This window comes from Henckelia pumila, chromosome 2 (assembly GCF_033568475.1).
Source record: "Henckelia pumila isolate YLH828 chromosome 2, ASM3356847v2, whole genome shotgun sequence".
NCBI classification, from domain to species: domain Eukaryota; kingdom Viridiplantae; phylum Streptophyta; class Magnoliopsida; order Lamiales; family Gesneriaceae; genus Henckelia; species Henckelia pumila.
The window spans coordinates 130,956,835-130,964,248 of record NC_133121.1 but is presented as its reverse complement, the minus strand read 5'-3'; positions in this window follow the sequence as shown (position 1 = coordinate 130,964,248).

Sequence of the window (7,414 nt, the reverse complement as noted above, 5' to 3'; positions counted from 1 at the left end):
ATTTCATGCCACTCACTTCTAGCCCTCCAAACGTCATCTGCACTTTAGGCCATTCTGCCCTCTGTGCTATATAAGGTAGGGTTCAAGATGAGTGCAAAATAATCCGTATGCATTAAATAAACTAACACATCTTGAACACTCCATTCAAACATCATTCAAGGCAATAATAAGAAGTACATCACATAATAACACTTAAACAAGTAAGTATGTGATTTTAGGAAAACTCGAAAACCACCACGTTCTCGAGTTGTTCTACCTGGCGAGGATAATGTCGATTCATACCTTTCCTTCTGAATCTGAAAAGCTCCAAGTCTGAATAATATGTATCACGAATTCATATCAAAAGCTATTTCAAGTCTTGGAAATCTTGCAATTTTAAATAGCTTCACACTTTGCTTCTTTCTTTCTCGGTTGGATTCTCGAGTCGTCAAACTTCAAGAAAATCTGGAATGACATGTTCATAGGCTAAACATATTAATCAGACTCAATTCTTATTTAGCTCAATCAATTTTAATTCAATTGCTATCAAATTCTAGAACCGACGACGTAACGGTACAAAATCGGTAATTCCAAAAGTTTAAACATCATTCTTACAATGATCTAAACTCCATAACATAATCATTTCCATTTCATATACACGTTTTCAACAGCCCCATAATTTCTGATTTTCAAAAATCATACTAAAATTCATAATAAATTCGAAAGCCGTTCTTTTTCCGATCCGCCTTGGATATATAATCTATGCTAGCTCGCAAACATATATATCCAATAATAATTGAATTCCAGCATCCATGCCAAAATTAAAATATGAAATAAATCAAGAAAACTTACGTCAAAACGTAGCTCTCAGAGCGGTGATCGCAAATATATGCTTAATCTTGAATTCTACCGGACGGATAACGAAAAATTGGAGCTTAAAAGAAGTCAAAAATGGTGTGATGAGTTTTCTAGTTTCTCACCTGCTGATTCACGTGAATTCTGATGAAAAGGAGATGGAATAAGATATATATCAGCATATTTGCAATTTAGTCCTTGAACTCTTGTTTAATTGCAATTCAGTCCCCGAACAAGCGATTTAATTCAATTTCAATCTTAAATAATTTAAAAATATTAGAATTTAATTCTAAACTCTAAAAATTCTCAAATTAAATATTCTAGAATTAAAATTAAATAATTTCTGAACTTATTGCATTTTAGCCCTTGAATTGCTCAATATTTGCAAATTGGTCCTTGCTCGGATTTCATCCTCAAATTAAATCCTTGATATTTATAATCTTCTAATTCACATCTTAAATTCCATAAATATCAATTCAATTTAAGAATTCCAGATATTAAAATCTTTAAATCCGAAAATCCTCAAATTAAATATTTTCGACCCGAAATTGAAATCTCTAATTTTCATAAATTCTTAAATTCATCTTTTCTCTCTTATTCAGAATTTAAATCTTAAATCTCGTTATTAATTTCTTAATATTTTCGGACTTTACAATTACTCTCCTCTAAGGAATGATTTCGTCCCTGAAATCGCATTCGATCTTAATGTTGAATCTTCTAAACTGCATAGCTGACTGAAGTAATACTTACTTCAATTCTGCGAGATATGATATCTTCTCTTCTTTTTCTATCTGATTGCTTCTGAAATCATATCTATTCTATAATAACTGATTCAACTGATATCTGAGCTGCTCTTTCTCTTGATCAATATCTGCATCGGTTATTCTGCTTAATTCAAAATATTTTTGTCTTCTGCTTTATTTGATTGAAAGCACGACAAAGATTCTAGCTGATGTTCTTCAGCTTATACATATGGATCACTTTTCATATATCTGACAAATCTCGATGGAGTAGTAATCAATAAGCTAGATTAAATACTCGCAAGGATCCATAAATAAATCATTTATGAAAGATCTTTCTGAATCTGATAATGCTCTGAATCAAACTTTCTTGTTGATTACTCTGTTCACATATCAAAATCTGTATATGTTATTGTTTGCTAACTCTGTTGATCCTGCTTTGTTCTTATTTTGTTCGGATCAATCTTTACATTCTCTATCTTTTCTTGACTCATATCTGGTCTGATAGCTGATACTTCTGACATACCATTTCAATATAAAAACAATTCTGCTTTTCTTATCATCGAAAAAAATAAAATACTGTCTCTATATCTATCAGATAGCTGTCACAGGAATTATAGTAATCAAGTGGCAAATAATCAATCAACTAGTACCGAATCTAGTACTATAGTTCTGAACATATCCTCGGAAATTTGGATAATCACATCTGATAGTCCACTAATCGGAGGATGGTATAATGAAATCTCATACAATCAAACACTCAGAACATCTGACAATCAGTGCCACAATCTAGAAAACAAATCGAAAGTTTCTATCTCGACAATAGATTTCAATAATTCCTGTAATCTAATCATCTTGCTAACTTCGTAAGAGGTATCTCTTTATGTATGTATCATGTCTAATACATAATATTCTTGAATTTTTCGAAATCCACTACAATCTAAATCGCAAAATCATGACGATTTGAGTAGATTTGAACTAAAATCTTTCAAAAATTTGATCTTATTTCAGCTCTTATGTAACTAATCTGTTACAGAAATCACTTGAGTTCTTCTTTTCTGCTTCTTGTACTGGCATTTTAGTATTGGTAATGTTAATTCTGTCGTATCTGCTTTCATTTCTTTCACCAATACTGATTTCCATGTAATGACTACATGTAAGTCATACATGTTTAGACAACTGAATAGATATTAAATCTGTTGTCATATGTCTCTTTCAGAATCTGATATTCCATATCTAGAATATCTGGCATACTCAAACAATTATTCACCACAAAATGTATCTATTATGATCTGTTGTCTTGTCTCAGTTCTTAATCTAGCATTCTCAATTGAATTTTCATTGCTTGATCTAATATCAATGTTTTTTAATCTTTCCAAACCAATTGAGTTTAGCTTGGATTGCAACAATTCTGATTGTTTGAGTATCTTTCTGGAAACTCAAGTACAAACAGTACAAACATTACAGATCTGTACTCAATCGATCAAGCAATAACTAATTTCTTCTTTCTATTTCCAATTATTGGCAACTTATGCAATCAACCCATAAATCTTGTTGTTATTCAAAATCAAAATTTCTATCAGTTACGAGCCAAAAACTTCAAAATATACTGAATATTTACATTAAATGATAAAAAATTCTCAAATCTCAACTCAAAGGAACTTGCTCAAATCAAGATCATCCAAAATTATATATTTTGAATGACAAAATCTGCTAAGTGATACCAACTCACTTTCATCAGAAAAAAAATCAAGAAAAATGAATCAAATCAGACTCTAGAAAAGAAATAAGAGTCAATCAAAATCGATCGAGGTCGAATACAAAAACCTTAGAATCGATATCAAGAGATTCAAGAATCATGATTTCTATATTGTAATAGCTTCAGCAAAATTGAAGAGAAAACTCAATTGTAACTGATTTTTCTTATTTTCTATTGATATGAGTTTATCGATTAATTCTCAATAGACAATAGTCGAATATCATATTTTCGACTTAACGTCTTCTCGTAGAATTATATGCATTATGTCGGTACTAGGATAATTCTTCTCTACATACTATTCTAGCTATTTCTGGAGTTCTTCAGTATAAGTAGTGTTCTTCTATACGAGTTGTCATAAGACCTTCGTACTAAACACCACTTTATGTCAAACTCCTTTCATTTCGTAGAAAGGTCAAACTCTTTCATTTGAATAAGTGCTGTATAATCTAACCACTGACATATCTGTCAATTCTAGGTTAGTTCTATACTAATTAAGTACATCAACTAGAATTCTTCCGACATTCTTCTACGTTCATCTTTATATAACCAGTACCGAATAAAAGGAATCGTATCGTCTAAAACTCATATCATAACTCTTTAGTCATTTATGTTGCTGATCTAACTGAATCACTGCAGGTATTGCATTCCTATCTATCATGCATACTAGCTTAGTACCCTAAAATTTTAATTATCGAATTCAATCTTATTTCCTCAAATCTGTATTGTATCTTTTCTGACTAATCTTATAAATGCGTTCCATCTACTCAAAGGAAAAATCTCAGTAAATACTATTAATAAAGGCTCATCAGATAAGGATTGTAGCATAACAAATCACTGATCTATGCATGTATGCTATACAATCAATATATAAGCGGGTTAACTATAATTAACTCACTTACCTGCAATATTCTTATCTGATACAACTTGAGCCTTATTTTTTGTACTTGCTTATTGCCTATGAAATTATCTGCCATTCACATGTTCTCTTGATCTGTTTCAGCTAGGGAAGATATGCTTATATTTTTCATCTGCTGGCATTTAGACTGAATCTATCTTTGCTGCTATTACCAGTATCTCTTGCTTCATAGTTATACTGCTATGGAAGTTGTAGTGGAGGTGATGATCATAGTTTTCTCATCTAGAGAGGCATGAATAAAATGCAACTCTAACTCGTACAACCGATTTGTGATTTCGTTATTCTATCACTGGCTTTAAATCAACTCATTCAAGTTGTTATGCTTCTGCTCTACAAAGTCTTCTTTTCTATCTTCTTTATCATATATAGCAAGAAACAAGTCTGTTTACTTACCTGCAAAACCATTTCAGTACGTCTGCTCTTCCATAAGTTCTTCTGGCAAATTCACCAACATCTTTCTAAGTCCTGGAGTTGATATAAAATCAGGCTGGTTTTATGTTCATCTGAATATTCTTCACTTGAACAACTGATCCATCTTTTCAACTCAACTCCTTTCTAGAAATAGCATATTCTGTATCTTTCTGAGTCGGTGATTAATAGCTCTGGAGTTGTTCAACTAACATACTCCTCAGGGCATTAATCATATCGTTGGGCTCAAAACTTACCTCAACACTGTTCTGTTCTGTTTGAGATTCTCATACTATCTGCACAATCTGTCTTATTCGATAACAGAATCAATATATATTGCAGAAATTATAAAAGATAATGTCAGTATAACATACATATAATCTCATGCTTCTGAATAGAACACATACTTGCAAATACTCATGCTTTTCAAATAATACATTTTTACAACGAATTCACTTCTTCTGATGAATTCAATAAATCATGCATATATTTCAGCATATAAGCATTTAATTCTCATATCAGTGAAGCAAACAATGTTCAAATAATATATCATGTTTGCATACAATTCTTCAAATCAAGTAAAGCATAATCATGCAATACAATAAATGCATGCGACTCAATCTATCTCGCTCAACTTCTATCTTAGTCCAAGACTTTATGCTCTGATACCACCTGTGTGGGGACCCGGGTTGGTAATCTTATCTTGAGGTAATTTATAATTAAACATCGTACAACACAATCTAATTCAATTAATTAAAACCAGAATTTTTTTAAAACGACATGGCTCGCGCGCGCGCATGAGGAGCTCCTCGCCCGCGTGCGAGTCACTCTTCCCGCAGCTAACCAATGGCTCGCGCGGGCGCGAGGTAAAGTTCCAGCAAAATACGCTGATGGCCTGCACTCGCGCGAGAAGACCTCTCGCACGCGCGCAGGTCAACAAACCAGCAATTTCTGGCTGAATTTCTCGGATTCTTGAATTGTATATTAAACCATAAAAATAGAATCATGCATAGCTCATATCATCTTGGTACACTACAAATTCAAACATGTTTAAAATCATACATGAACATTGTGTTCTAAACTAAACAGTATGTACCAATCTCAAAAGTGACGAATATCAAACATATATACCAATATCTTGTGTCCTAAAATGTTCAATACAGGATCTAGTACATCAACTGCTAAAATCCGAATCACCACATGCTACTACTACCTCTCTCGAGCTATTCTTGTCGCTTTTGACCAGCTCCTGCCCCACCTATTTCCATGCACACATACAAAACAATGCAATAGCCGGATAACTCCGGTGAGAATAACTCCCAGTATGAAAGACATGTATATAAAGGATCTAAGCATATGGAATCTATATGCCACAATAATCTTAATCATAAGCATGTACGAACATGTAAATCATAGAAGCATAATCGAATCTTAATTCTTACAACATGTCTGTTCATCTACCACAATATCGAATCAATCATATAAATATATTCATATCTTGAATGTCAAATAATCACACTCTACCATTTATAAACGCATAATCTAAACCATAGAAATATCAAGGTTAATGCATAAATGCAATGCATGTGTCAAGGAATAGGCTATTAAATCTGATAACAAGAAATCGGAGTTCTTGGGATTCGGGGGAAATAAAATCTTTAATCGACCACCCACTTACCCAATCTAGGTGGCTTTAAATATCTCAAGTCCCCTGACTTTGGTGCAACTATAGTGACTTATCTGGCTTTCGAAGTAATCTACATTCCGTGTCACTCACTTCTAGCCCTCCGAATGATATCTGCACTTTAGGCCATTCTGCCCTCTGTGATATATAAGGTAGGGTTCAAGATGAATGCAACATAATCTATATGCATTAAATAATCTGACACATCTTGTACACTCCGTTCAAACATCATTCAAGGCAATAATAAGAAGTACATCACATAATAGCACTTAAACAAGTAAGTATGTGATTTTAGAAAAACTCAAAAACCACCACGTTCTCGAGTTGTTCTACCTGGAGAGGATAATGTCGATTCATACCTTTCCTTCTGAATCTAAGAAGCTCCAAGTCTGAATAATATGTATCACGAATTCATATCAAAAGATATTCCAAGTCTTGGAAATCTTGCAATTCTAAATAGCTTCATACTTTGCTTCTTTCTTTCTCGGTTGGATTCTCGAGTCTTCAAACTTCAAGAAAATCTAGAATGACATGTTCATAGGCTAAACATATCAATCACACTCAATTCTTATTCAGCTCAATCAAACTTAATTCAATTGCTATCAAATTCTTGAACCGACGGCGTAACGGTACAAAATCGGTAATTCCAAAAGCTTAAACATCATTCTTACAATGAACTAAACTCCATAACATAATCATTTCCATTTCATATACACGTTTTCAACAGCCCCATAATTTCAGATTTTCAAAAATCATACTAAAATTCATAATAAATCCGAGCGCCGTTCTTTTTCCGATTCGTATATGTAATCTATGCTAGCTCGCAAAAATATATATCCAATAATAATTGAATTCCAGCATCCATGCCACAATTAAAGCATGAAAGAAATCAAGAAAAATTTCGTCAAAACGTAGCTTTCGGAGTGGTGATCGCAAATATATGCTTAATCTTGAATTTTACCGGACGGATAACGAAAAATTGGAGCTTAAAAGAAGTTAAAAATGGCGTGATGGGTTTTATAGTTTCTCCCCTGCTGATTCACGTGATATCTGATGAAAAGGATATGGAATAA